Below are 15,052 nucleotides of genomic sequence, written 5' to 3' on the forward strand. Positions count from 1 at the left end.
CCATATGCTCTTTCCAGGCCGACACCGCAGGGGGCCTCTGGGATCCCCACAATTGAGCAATGTCACGCTTAGCTATCATGTATCCCAGAGTCACCCACCGCGTCTGCGGGACCGAATAGTCATTCGGTTCCCATACATTCAGCAAGCATCTCCTCGCTTCAGGCAGCAGCGCGACACGCGTAACCACACGCAGGACCTCATGCACACCACGCCAGAATCGCTCCACCTGTGGGCATTCCCACAGTATATGCATGAAAGTCGCCAGCGCACCACAGCCACGCTTACACAGTCCGTCACCAGCAAAACCCATACGCAGAAGCCTTGGCCCCGTCACGTAAACCCGGTGAAGGATCTTGAGCTGGACGAAACGAAGGCGAGCCGGGATGGCCACCTCTTTCGGAGAGGCCACCGCGGAAATCCAATCCTCGTCGTCCAGCTCCAGCCCGTCGGCAACCCAGGCCTCGCGGAGATTAGTCAGCAGGCACGATCTATCGTTGATCAGTTTTTTGTATATGAGGGAGATCGTGCTGTCCGGTACATGGCCATCCAGCACTCTGTCCTCCAGGGGGGAAGACTCCGGAATGGATGCGACGTCCGGGAAGACGGAGCCCAGCGCATGGCGGACTTGTAAGTACCGAAAGTACTCACTGCCCTGCAGCTGAAACTCCGCCTGCAGCGTCTCAAAAGTTTTGAATCCCCCCCTCGTCCAGAGATCTCCCACCGTGCTGATTCCGATCGTGTCCCACTTCTCGAAGCCCTTCGACGTCCAGAGGGAGCCCAACCTCTCAGACGCATACAGCGGTGACGCCCGGGTCAAACGGTCCTTCCACCCCATAGCTGCATTAGCCGCGTGCCAGACACGCACCATGACACGCGTCGGTCCCGTCAAACGGGAGTCGGGCGCGCCAGAGTAGAGCGCGCGATTGTAATCGCCACCGGGTAGGAGCATCTTATCCATCTCAAATGCCGGGTTCAAGGCGGGCCCATAAAGGCCATGATTAATTGCAGCTAGTTGGGAGGCCCAGTAATACCGTTTAATGTCCGGGAGGGCGACCCCCCCATCGTACCACGGGAGCGTCAATTTAGCCAGAGCAATGCGCGGCCTCCCGTCCCAGAACAGGCGCCGCTGGAGGCCCTCCACCTCACGGAAATAGCGTGCCGGGACCAAGTCCATAGTATTCTGGAGGGCGTAGAGGAATCGCGGCAGGGACATCATTTTGAACAAAGCCGCTCGGCCGAGCGGCGAGAGCGGCAGACGCCGCCAGCGCACCACGTCCTCCCTTAAGCGCTGGAGGGGGGGCAGCAAATTCCGCTCATAGCGGGCCTCCGGGTCAAGTGTGATATAGATACCCAGGTACCGAAAACCTTGGGAGGCAATCTGGATCGGACAGTCCCGTGGTAGGGCCGGAGCCTCCCCGGAAAGCACATAGACACAGGATTTCGCCCAGTTGATGACCAGGCCTGAGTTGCGACCGAATGAGCGCAAAACATCAACCAGGACGACCAGTGATTTACGCGGGGAGGCGAGATACAGAAGGATGTCGTCAGCGTAGAGGGACACACGGTCCTCATGCTCGGGGGTCCAGCGGAGACCACGGATAGAAGGGTGCCACCGCAGCCACTCCGCCAGGGGCTCCAGGGCCAGGGCAAACAGGAGAGGCGACAGGGGGCAACCCTGTCGCGTACCCCTCCCCAGCGCGAATGGGGCCGAGACTCGCCCATTCACTACCACCTGCGCCAATGGGCCCGAATATAGCAATTTGACCCAGCTAATGAAACCCGGGCCGAACCCGAATTTCGCCAGCATCGCCCAGATGTATGGCCATTCAAGCGTATCAAACGCCATGGTGGCATCCAAGGACGCCAAGATGGCCGGCTCCCGCACAAATGGGACACGCGCGAGCACCCCGTGCAAGCGCCGCAGATTGAGCGCCGTGTTGCGGTGCGGTATAAAGCCAGATTGGTCTTGGTGGACCAGGTCGCCCACCACGCCAACCAACCGGTTGGCCAACACCTTGGCAAGGATTTTGGGCTCCGCGTTCAAAAGCGAAATCGGCCTATAGGATGTGACCCGTTCACGGGGCTTCCCCTCCTTGTGGATCACCACAATTGTGGCCAGACGCTGGTCCGGCGGGAGGGAACCCTGCGAGTGGGCCGCCAGGAACATCGCGCGCAGGTGGGGCGCCAACACATCCGGGCGTAGCTTGTAGAGCTCGATGGGAATACCATTGGGGCCCATGGCCTTGCCGGATGCAACCGAGCGAATAGCCAAGGCAATTTCGTCCGAGGTGGGAGGGGCGTCCAGCGAATCCCTGTCCTCCACCGTTAGGGAGGGCAGTGCGATGTCCCGAAGCAGGGCATGGGAATCTTCCTCCGAGCAGGGGGAAACCGGGGAGTAGACTTCGCGGAAATAATCCGCGAAGCAGGAGACAATGGCTTCCGGCTCGGTGACACACGCACCATCAACACTCTCAATCAAAGGCACCACGCGGCTCGCTCTCTCCCTCTTATCCAACCACGCAATCAATTTGCCAGCCTTATCACCCACATCATACAATCGCCCCTGCTGCTCTCTACTGAGGCCCCTGGCCGCCTCCGTGACGAGGGCCCGATAGGCCGCCTGCTTTAGGTGTAGAACATGCAACTTGGCGTCTGTTACCCCGCTCCCCAGGTCACCCTCCAGTTCTGCAATCTCGGCCTCTACCCGGGTCACCTCCTCCCGCTCGAGCCGCCGGGCATGGGAGATAAAGGAGAGGGCCTCCCCTCTAAGGACTACCTTGAAAGCCTCCCACAGGGAGATGGCGGAAGAGACCGACCCCACATTCTCGTCGAAATATCGCTGTAAGGATTTGATCAAATCGGCACGAATGGTGGGGTCGCGCAAATACCATGCATTGATTGGGGCCACCCTGCCATCCCCCCTCGGGAAGACATCGAAATGCAACAACAATGGGGAGTGGTCTGAGATACCCCGCGCTAGATGGCGCACCTCCCCCACCCTCCCTGCATGGGCCGCCGGGACAAGGATGTAATCAAGCCGCGAGAGGCTACCATGGGCACCCGAGTGGAAGGTGTACTGTCGCAATGCGGGATGCTTTAATCGCCAGCAATCCACCAGGCCCAGCGTGTCCAGAAGGCCGGGCAGCCACGCCTGTGCCCGGGGGAGGTCCCTAGGGGGATGGCGATCCATAGACCCAGAGGCTACCGCATTAAAGTCCCCTCCAACCACCAGCAGGCCACTCGGAAGGTCCAGAAGGAGGCGCCCCAGGTCCGCGAATGTGGTGGCTTGTAACCCAGGCGGGACGTACACTGATATAAAGATAAACACTCTACCCTCCATTCTTCCCACCAGAACCGCGTAGCGTCCCCTCTCATCATGGCGCACCTCATCAATCTCCAACGGGAGCGAGTTCTTGATCATAATACCCACCCCCCGCGAGCCCGAGGTGAAGCCGGAATGTGCCACCAAACGATATCCCCGCCGATTCATTGCATGAAAGGAGTTACCTATAAGGTGCGTCTCCTGCAGGAAGACAACATCTGGTGAAATACGTTTTAAGTACTGCAGGACCACACCACGCTTAATCCTATCCCCCAGGCCGTTAACATTCCATGACAACACAGTCAAATCCCTACCCCCCATCATACGTCGAATCAATCGGTCGTCCCCCATCGAGCATCCTAAAAACAACAACATAGTAGCGGGTTTGCCTTGCGGTGCTAACAAACAACACACCCCCCCCACCCCCCGGTCCCAACAGAACTCCCCCCTCCCTGCACCCCTGCATGAGCCCAGACAGCCCCCCCAAAGTGCAGTGTGCCTGTCGCCCCATAGCTAAAATACTAACTAGTCCCCCAGAGGAGGAGGGAAGCCCCCAACAGACCCCACGCAACCTCCATAGGAGGGGAACATACGCAATCAATAAATGGTGAAGGAACAACGTCCAGAGTAAGGCCTATTCAGTCACCCCTCAATTCTGATCCGGCGGGCCCTCCTCGCCAGCCGCGCCCCCCCCGCCCCCCCGGCCCCGATCTCCAGGCAGAGTGTCCAGCCAGTCCCCAGCCGCCTCGGGCCGGTCGAAGAAGTGCGTGCGACCATCCACCTCTACCCTCAGCTTGGCTGGAAAGAGCATTGAGTACTTGAGGTTCAGGTCCCTTAGGCGACGTTTAACACCAAGAAAGCTCTGGCGCTGTTTCTGGACCGCCGGAGTAAAGTCTGGGTAGAAATGTATCTCCATGTTGTCAAGCTTGACCGGTCCCTGTTGCCTGGAGGTCTGGAGGATAGCATCTCTGTCCCGAAAATTAAAAATCCGGGCAATGAGCGGCCGCGGCGGGGCACCAGTCTTAGGTCTGCCCCCGGGGACCCGGTGAGCACGCTCCACCGCAAAAAGCTTACTCAGCCCCCGGGGCTGGAGATGGGTCAGGATCAAATCTTCCACGAAAAGATCCGCCGCCTCCGCCTCTCGTCCCTCCGGGACCCCCACAATACGGACATTATTCCTCCGGGCCCGACCCTCGGAGTCCTCCAATCGCCGGTCCATCAGGGCGCTCGCCTGGCCAAGCCGGCGCACCTCCTTCTGGAGGGCCACCACGTCTGTCGTGAGGCTCGTTGTGGTGTGGGCCAGGGAGTCGACTCGGTCGTTTGTTTTGGACAAGTCTGCCCTCACAAGGCTCACATCCACAAGGACCGAGTCTATTTTTTGCGCTAAGGTATCAAAACGCTGGTCCACCGAGGCCTTCATCTCTGCGATGGCGCCCATGACGTCCCGGAGGGTCAGATCCACCGGATGAGCAGATGCCTCCGTCGGGCCCACCGGGGATGCACGCGATGTCTCCGGAGAACCCTTCTGAAGCGTGTAGCGGTCCATACTGTTGGCCTGGTGCGCCGTGCCGCGGCGGGTCGTCTTCACCTTCGCCCGGTCGCCATCTTGTTTGGTGGACATGCTGGCTCTTCCACCGTCGTGCCAAGCTCCCCAAACGGGCCGCTATACCAAGTCACGGGTGCCAGGGGGGGGGCAGGGGCGACCACCGAACCGCGGGTCAACCCACCGCCGGCGGCGGGTCAGCCGGGCTCCTGGACAAGGCCACACCACCGCACCCCGCTCCGCAGCCCGACCCGGCTTGAGAGCTAGGAGGGCGCAAAAGCGAAAGTGAAAGTGCGGGGTACGCCAGTCGCCCGGCCCCGCTCGCCGCTGTTATTCACTTTGTCCCCGGATCGCCCCACTACTCCAATCCGGGGGGCCGGCGAGGAGAAGGCCGCAACCTTCGATCGATGCTCCCACCGGCGTTCGGGGTCCGATTCGAGCCCAAAAAACGGGTGGCGCCTCAGCTCCGGTTCCCCAACACAGTCCCCTCAACAAGGACAGGATATCGCCAGGATTAATTCAGGAGGTCGCGGAGGTCCTCGGGAGCCTCGCACCTACGCGGCCATCTTGGTTGCGCGCTAGGCTCCTCCTTCTTCTTTGCATTTTCAATCTTCTTTCCTCTACCATGTCTAGGAATGTCTTTTCCTACTTCTTCAAACTGCATGTTAGATTGTTTCTAAAAATATACTCTAATGTTAGTTCCTTAGTTTCTAAGAAGAATTCGCCTAATACCTTAGCAGGCTTCACTTTGTTCAATTTATTATAAGAAGGCACTTGCGCAAAAATGTTATCTACATCTGAAAAATAATATTCTAATTTCCCTGTCTCATAAAATAAACTAGCTATTACACTACATGTTATTCCATACGTTGCTGGAAGGTGATGATACGTCACTCCCTCAGAAACAGATGCAGGTAACTGCATACATACGTAGCAGCCCCATACGTCCATTGTCTTTACATATTCATACAATAATTTTGAAAACACATTATTAGAAAAATCTGTTATTGACCTGTCTTTATGCAAATAATTATTATCTATTCTAGTTGGAACTACCTTTGGAATTTTCCCTATATTAGTTTTGTTCTCACTATGTCCTTCTAATGTATATATAGTGGCCTTAAAAGAAATGACAAGAGCAAGAATGCTCCATAAAAGCATTAATCTTCCTGTACAACAACAACACATTTTACACCATCTTTTCATGAATGTACATCTACCTTTACTACTTTCTATGTTAGCCATCTTTGTTAAAATGGACCGTGTCTTTTGACTTAGCCTCTTTTACTTCACAACTAGTTTTTCTAACCTAAGGTTCTAACACCTATTTGGTTCTACCAGTCTCTATCTTTTGATTCAATATCTTGTTTTCTTCATCAATAGTTTTCTTAACTTATTCAGTTTGGCATCTCATCGTTCTTCACTCTCCTCTCGTCATCCAAATATGGATTTTCCTGAACTTCCGTTTCTTCTTCTCCAATGTCGGACAAGAGAACTCGCAGGATTTCCGATTCTATTTCATCCTCAACCACTTTCAGTACAGCCTCCTCTGGATTTCCTTGACTATCTGCCTCTTCTCCCTTTTCAGGCAGAGCCACGTACATCCATTCTGGTGACTTATACTTCTGGTTAGGTTTCCTTGTTCTTCTACTCTCTTTGTCTTCAATTAATTCGTCTTCTTTTGATTCTTCTTGACTTGTCACTTCATTCACCTGTTCCGCTCTCGGTGAATTCACTTGAGTCAGTCGGTATCTCAGTTTCCTTATTTTATTGGGCCAAACATCATCTCTTGCAACTCTTTTTACTTTGCTCCCTTTGTCATTCTTTTCATTCCTTAGTCAAGAAAAAACCTCCTTGTCACCAACACATTCAAACCAACACACCTTTCGTACCAAGGGGATGAGGATGGACAGCAACAGCATAAAAACCAATAAGAAGAAATAAATCAGATAAATTTATTAAACATAGTATAAAATAATATACAGATACAAACGATGTACAGAGTCAAATAGTTAATAATGGAACAAAGACAGTGTCATCATATCAATATATAGATATTAAAAAGCAGTCAATCTGATCAAAGATAAGAGAGACCTATACAATAGTACACAACACAACATTTAAATTTGGGAACAACATAAAAGGAAAAAATTATAATAATAATCCTATTGACTTAAGGAAAACACCAAATCAAGAAGTTTATCGATTGTGACCCAGATTAATGTCCTTTTCGAATATATGTCACACAAACCAATAGTCATAGATTTTGAGTGGTTTCCTTTTTTAAAAAGCATGATGCTTTTAAAAAAGGACATTAATCTGGGTCACAATCGATAAACTTCTTGATTTGGTGTTTTCCTTAAGTCAATAGGATTATTATTATAATTTTTTCCTTTTATGTTGTTCCCAATTTTAAATGTTGTGTTGTGTACTATTGTATAGGTCTCTCTTATCTTTGATCAGATTGACTGCTTTTTAATATCTATATATTGATATGATGACACTGTCTTTGTTCCATTATTAACTATTTGACTCTGTACATCGTTTGTATCTGTATAATATTTTATACTATGTTTAATAAATTTATCGGATTTATTTCTTCTTATTGGTTTTTATGCTGTTGCTGTCCATCCTCATCCCCTTGGTACGAAAGGTGTGTTGGTTTGAATGTGTTGGTGACAAGGAGGTTTTTTCTTGACTAAGGTCATATTTGGTGCCCCTCTCCTTTGTCATAGGGGTCCCTCTCCCTTTTTTTGAAATTCTTTTCATTCCTCCAAGCTCTCTTTCTTAGAACTCGACCTTCAGGTATTTCATTTTCACTCTCTTCAGACTCTGTCTCAACTTGCTTTGTCTTTTCAGTGACTTCTTCTTCCACCACTTGGTTTGTTTTCCCTACTTCTGTCCCTCCTCGGATCTCCGACACGCAATCTTCCTGCTAGCTACTTGTCCCTTCACCTAACTGGATGTTGCAGTTCCCTACACCTCCTCTGGGGTCTTCTGCAGAAATCTGTCCCTCTCCCTCTCTCTCTGTACCTGTCCCTTGTTCACTTAAATGTGTTACTTCAGGTGGAATTTCTCTCAGTCTCTCATCCGGTACTTCCTTTTCACGAATTTCTTTCTGTGTTCTTTCTAAGAACCCTGTGCTTCTTGCTCGTTTCCAGAATCGCTGGATTCAGAAATCTGTGATCTTCTTCTCAGAGAGCTACTTCTGGGGACTAAAGCTGAACTCTGTTCTGTTTCCCCCCTTTCAGAGTTTCCTCGTGTCTTTGACCCTTCGTCATCTTACTCAGCACTTGATTCTGAATCATCAAAGTATTCTTTTCCTGTGCTGTCCACCGGATTTGGAATTCTCAATGTATGACTTGCATGGATCCAGTTTTTCAGTCCAGCACATTTCACAGCTGTGGTCGTGGTCAGAATGACTTGACGTGGTTTTCCCCACCTTGGAACCAAACAATTTCTTCTTCTGTGGACCTTTATCCTTACCCAATCACCTGGGCTCAGATCATGGGCTTGCTTCTTTTCAAGTGTGGTGGCATCTGGTCCAACCTGATGAAACACAGAATGAACTGCGTCAGCCAGGCCTCTACAGTATTCCAACACCATGTCATCAGTTATTGTCATCAGCTTGTTGATTGGTATAAACACATGTCTCATAGCACGTCCCATGATTATTTCATGAGAACTCAATCCTGTACTTCGGTCTGGAATTGACCTTATTGTCATGAGTACTAGAGGCAAGACATCAGGTCATTTCATACCTGTGGCAAAACACATTTTCCCTATTCTATTTTTGATAGTACCATTCATCTGTCAACCACACCAGAAGCCTCTGGTCGGTAGGCACAATGTAGTTTTTGTTGTAAATTCAATGCTTCACAAATTAATCCTACAATCTCATTACGGAAATGTCCTCCTTGGTCTGACTCAATTATCACTGGGAACCCGAACCTGGGGATGAACCCTCTCAGCAGTAGCTTAGCTACGGTCAACCCTTCATTTCTTCTTGTTGGGAATGCTTCCACCCACCTGGAGAATAGGCAGACCACAACCAAAACATACCTCAGTCTGTTACAGGGAGGCATCTCAATGAAATCTACTTGCATTCTGGTGAAAGGCCCTCCTTCTCGACCTATTGTTCCCAGACTCACTACTGTCTTCCTTCCAGGATTGTACTGCTGACATATTAAGCATCTCTGACAAAGACTTTCTGCTACAAGTCTGAATTTTGCATTGTACCAGGTCTGCTTAAATGACCTGATCATGGCATCTCTCCCAATATGTCCCTGGCCATAATACATCCGTGCCATGGTAGACATCATGCTATCAGGCATAACTGGTCTTCCATCTCGATAGACCCACACATTATCCTTTTCCCTTGGGGCACATCCTGCTTTTACCCACTGTCTCATTTCCTCATCTCCTGCCTCATCCTGCAATTGTCTTACCTCTTCCCAAGTTCTCACAATGTTAGTGAACATCAATGAGCAAGAAGACATTTCTCTTTCCTTAGCCCGATTGACCGAATTCGGATTTTGTGCACAATACTGCGCCATGTCGTTAGCATACCTATTCCCGGTGGCAATATAATGACCACCTTGACTATGTGCAGCACATTTTACAACAGCCAATTGTTTAGGCAACTGTATCGCCTCAAGCAACTTTCCAACCACTTCTGCATTCTTAATGGGAGTTCCACTCGAGTTCAGGAAACCTCTTTGTAGCCATAGTTGGCCGAAGTCGTGGACGACTCCAAAGCCATACTGGGTGTCAGTTATCACAGTCACTCTCACACTCTTCCCAATTTTGCGTGCTCTAGTCAAAGCTACAAGTTCTGCTACCTGGGCTGATTTCACTCCTTTCAAATATGATGCTTCTATTACTGCTGCGACTGTGCATACTGCATACGCTGCACTCAGCACTCCTTCATCTGTTCTCAAACATGACCCATCAACGAACATCACAAAATCACTTTCTGGCAAAGGTACATCTTTTAAATCTGGTCGTTTTTTTTTTACAAAAATCAAGTACATCCAGACCATCATGATCCACTTCATCTCTCACTTCCACAATTTCAGCATCAGGCAACAACGTTGCAGGATTCACATTCACACATCTTGCAAGACTCACATTAGTTGCACCCAATATGACCTTTTCATACTTAGTCAGCCGACTGTGTGTCATATTTTGAGTACGACTCCTTGTCAACAGAATTGCTACATTATGGGGTACAAACACTTTCAATGGATATCCCATCACAATTCCTTCACTCTGCTCCAAACTTCGACATGTTGCAGCCACCGCTTTCAAACATCCAGGTAAACCTACAGCTACTGGATCTAGCATTGATGAAAAATATGCAATTGGTCTTCTCATTTTTCCATGTTTCTGGGTCAACACAGAAAGTGCACATCCATTTCTCTCACTGCAATACAACTCAAATTCTTTTTCATAGTCAGGCATACCTAATGCAGGTGCTTCACACAAACCATCTCTCAATTGTCTAAATGCTGCTAATTCTTCTTTGTTTAATTCAAGGGGATCTTTTACATCACTTCTCGTTAATCACACCAAAGGCTTTGCGATCAAGGAGAAGTTACCTATCCACTGACGACAGTACCCAACCATTCTCAAAAACATTCTCACTTCTCTTTGCGTCATGGGAGCTCTCATTCCTTTTATTATTCTAATTCTGTGTATTGTTATTTTCCTTAGTCCTTTCTCAATGTTGTGTCCCAGATACTGTACTTCCTTCTTGCAAAACTGTAATTTTGCTGGTGACACTTTAAGTCCTCCATCTGCCAAATGATTCAGCAAGGCTATTGTATCTACCTCACAGGCTTCGCGTGTTTTTGACGCTACCAAAAGGTAGTCAATATACTGGACCAGTACAGAGCTTTCAGGCATTTCTAGACTCTCCAAAGACTTCTTTAATAGCTGATTGAATATTGAAGGGCTTTCTGTATACCCCTATGGGATTCGGCACCATGCCAAAATACGCTCACCAAAACGAAATGCAAACATTTGCTGACTGTCATGGTGCAATGGGATGGAAAAGAAAGCATGACACAGATCAATCACTGTGTACCATTCTGCATCATGGGGAATCTGATATAAAATCACTGATGGATTTGGTACAATGGGACAACATGATACCACAATTTTATTCACCTTTCTCAGATCTTGCACTATCCTGAATTTCCCATTAGGCTTTTTCAGTCCCATTATCGGTGAATTACATGGGCTACTCATTATTTCTCTCAAAAATCCTTGCCTGATCATTTTCTCCCAATTAAGGAGTTTCACCTTCAATTATTTCAGGTGTCAATCTGTACTATGGAACATTTGGATATGTTAATCCTTCTTTTACAGTTATTTTAACTGGATCGACATTTCTCATTAGTCCTACATCTTCTCCAGTGAAATCCCAAACTTCTGCTTTTACAGATTTTCTCAGTTCTTTGGGTAATTCATCAGGGTTGAATACACCATATGTTTCAGTAACTTCACTTTCTCCATTGGCTAGGGTCATCTTATTCAATACATCATCATCTGGTGTTTCAAAAGCTATTCCATCCGGAGTACAAAATATAGTGCAATTCATTTTTCACAACAGGTCCCTACCTAATAAATTCACAGGACTGGAGTCACACACCACAAAGCGGTGCATTTCTGAAAATTTCCCTATGCTAACTTTCACTGGTTCTGTAAGGTATGTCTTAATCTGTCTGTTGGACACACCAACTACTTGGATCATTTCATCCGAGAGAGGAAGATTCTTAACATCAGCTGATCTAACAGTTGATCGAGTAGCGCCAGTATCCACTAGGAAAGTAATATTTTCATCATTAACCCTCCCATCTACAAAAGGTCTGTCTGGTCTACTTCTAGAGTTGCGCCAAGTACGCACTCTTCTTCCTCCCTTCGGCACCGTCAATAGCTCTCTTCTGCGTCACTCTCATCGCGTTGCAGCCAATACTGCGAGACAACGCTTGCGCGTGGCAGCTTATTTACCTGTTCTTCATTGTAGAATCCCGATTCACTACTATACTTCTGTGTGTTTCTGCTCTGTGGAAAAGGCGGTTTTGGCACCTGATTCTGTGGGGAAACAACTTGCTGCTGTTGCTGCAGTTGACCACTCCCTTCATGCTGCACCTGTGTGTTCAATGATGGATTTTCATTGTTAGTATTCGGGGGAAACTTACACTCAGATTTCCAATGCCCTATCCTGCCGCAATTATGACACGGAAATTTCTTTTTAGCTTCTTCAATGTTCGCTTTGTACTTCCCATTATTACATTTTGGCGTTGTCCCTGCTTGTTCCACCAATTGTGCTTCCTGTCTCTCCGCTACCTTCACCTGTGCCCACATTGCCTTCTCCTTTAACTTCCGCTGTTTTGCTTCAATTTCATCACTGAAGTATTTAGCATGTCTCAATATTTCATCTATTTTCTTGTTTTGCCAATCTACCGTATGCTGTTTTATCATCTCACCAATTTCTGGTTGTAAACCATATACAAATCTGTATACAAAATGGCTCAAATTCTTTTCACTCAGATTCTCATCTCTGCTAAACTGCTTAAAAGCTTGTATTAGCCTCTCGTAGTATGCATGCACTGATTCTTTACTTTCCTGGTGTGTTCGATCAATTTTTACCCAGTCTGTCTCATTAGGGGGCACTTTATTTTCCAGAAATACCATAACCTGCTCATATTTCTTCATTACCTCTGGGTCTGGTGCTCCTGTTTTAGGATTCCTAGGATATTCCTTGGTTGGCCAATTTATCATCAGCTTGCACTCTGACCATAGATGTGCTGGTACGATTATGTCAAATAGGCTATTCAAATCAATCCATAGTACTTTAGACAATTTCACAAATCTGTCTACCTGTCTGCACCACTCGACAGGCTTTTCGCGTAGTCGAGGGAAGTCATTCGTAAAAGACAAAATATCCTGTCTCGTCCATGGAACATGTACATATCCTCCTCCTGGAATCTCTCTCATAGGGCATTCTGTCACTACCTTCTCCTTTTCTCTTACAGGAAAAGCTGATAATGTCTTATCTGAGGCATCATCTCGTTTTCTACACCACCTGCTTCTCCATTTATCCACGTCTCCCCATTTTCTCAACAAAATGATTATGTCCTTAATTTGACCTATTCGTCCTGTGGTGTTCATATTCTCTATGTCCTTTTCAGTGAATTCTACTCGATATGGTTTCTGTAAGGCTTTTACTTTTTCTAAATCAATACCCATTTCATTTGCTACTTCTTCTAACCTTTCATGCAAATTTTTCTCTCTCCAGGTCACACTTTTGCACAAAAATAATAGTTCTTCATCCTGATAGGTTTTCAATTTTTCTGTCGGGATAGTCCCTACGATTAATTCTTCCAATACCATTCGTAACTTGGCACATCAATTGATTGGGATTCTTTGTCTTTCCTCTGCAAGCTTCTCAATCATTCACTTAACTCGTCTGTTGATGGTCCTACTGGTTTTTCTATACTCCTGTGTCCAAAATCTTTTTGTGTTTCTGGCACTGTCTCTATCATTGTCATACGTCTTTCTGCAAAATTCTGATCTACAAATGGATTATTTGTAAAATTTGGTTCCATTATACTCATAGTCTGCCTCCATGGGTTCTCATTCTGACTCACTCCTGGTTGTTCTACAGGTTTATTACCTCTGTAAGGGACTGTCAAACAATGCTCATTGTCCTTCTGTTTGTCAAAAATAGGCATTACTGGACCTATCGTTACTGGAACAGTTACCGCTTCTAGATTCTTAGTTAATTCTCTTATTTTCTCAGTTAATTCCAGGGTTGTTTTCGCTAATTCTACAGAATTTTCTCCATCTGTTCTTCCTTCTGACCTTCTTTCTACTTCCCTGGTAACACTGTTTTTACTCAAACTCTGGGATTCTGGTTCCGATTTTATAATTCGCATCGTTTCTTTCATTGGGGCACTTGGAGTTAACATTTCTGGTTCAGGTCAATACGGTGGTGGATTTTTATAGAACATATCATCAAGAACATCATCCACAGACTCATTCGCTCCATACCCTCTTGACTCCATATTATGCCTTTTTTCTACACACGTTCGTCCTTCATTCTCTCCTACAGTTCTTACAGGGAACACACCCTCAGTCATACTCGCATCTCGCCATCTTTTCATTCGATCGCCATGCGTTTCATGTCCGTATGGTCTTCCAAACCAGTACCTATATCCTTTACCACTTCTTTGTCTTTCTCGTTCATGCATTTCGTCTTCCCATTCCGTCAAAGCCTCAAACTGTGTCGGTCTAGGTCTTGGTTCCAAATTCATCATCCTTTCCCTCAAATTTCTTAAAACAGCCAAATTAAATGAACCATGCTCTGGAAAAGCTAATACTCCGTCATCCTTGGTATATCTCACCCAGTTATCCAACCAAATACAAGTATGATACCCATATTTCGCAATCATTAAGGATGCAGGGGTTTTCGGTGGAGGAAGTAACTGTCCTTCCCTAGTCTTAACTGGTTTGTCCTTCTTAAACCACTTTTTGATTCTCCCTAACCAAGTTTTCTTTTCTTTCTCTGGTGGGTCGTAATACATTTTCTTGTCTTTCTGGTATCACTAGTCTCTTTTAACTATACCGCTAGTCTGTCCAATCACTGCGTGACTCACACTAACGCACCAATTCTGAGCGTCCACGTCACTGTCACAGTCCTCAAATCCCAGCGCGACTCACACTAACGCACCAATAAGCAGCATCTACGTCACCCTGTTTTCCTTCAATCCTAGCGCGGCGTACACTAGCGCACCAATCCGGGGCGTTTCACAGTTCTGACCAACTGTCCAATCCCAGAGCGGTCGTTTTGACGTCAGCAGCCGCTGCGGCAGCTCCTGCTTCTGTCTACCCCTCCTTTACAAATCCGCTCAATAAGTTTTTGTTTCAATTTCTACACTTCTGTTAGTAACAACATAAAAACATCTCCATTGTCCGCTTCGCTAATCAAAGAACAGGAAAAAGACCTTTCTCGCGAGAATTCCGTCTTTCCCGAGAGCAGCGCTTACCTCTGCCCTACTGCGGAATAATTACTTCCGTTAATAAAGTAGCACATCCTTCTACTTCACCCTTCTAACAAGCATTAGCTAATTGTTTCTCTAGCATTTAAGACACATAGTTGGAGACCCAATGCTCCTGAG

The sequence above is a fragment of the Triturus cristatus genome, chromosome 6 (assembly GCF_964204655.1).
Source record: "Triturus cristatus chromosome 6, aTriCri1.1, whole genome shotgun sequence".
NCBI lineage: Eukaryota > Metazoa > Chordata > Amphibia > Caudata > Salamandridae > Triturus > Triturus cristatus.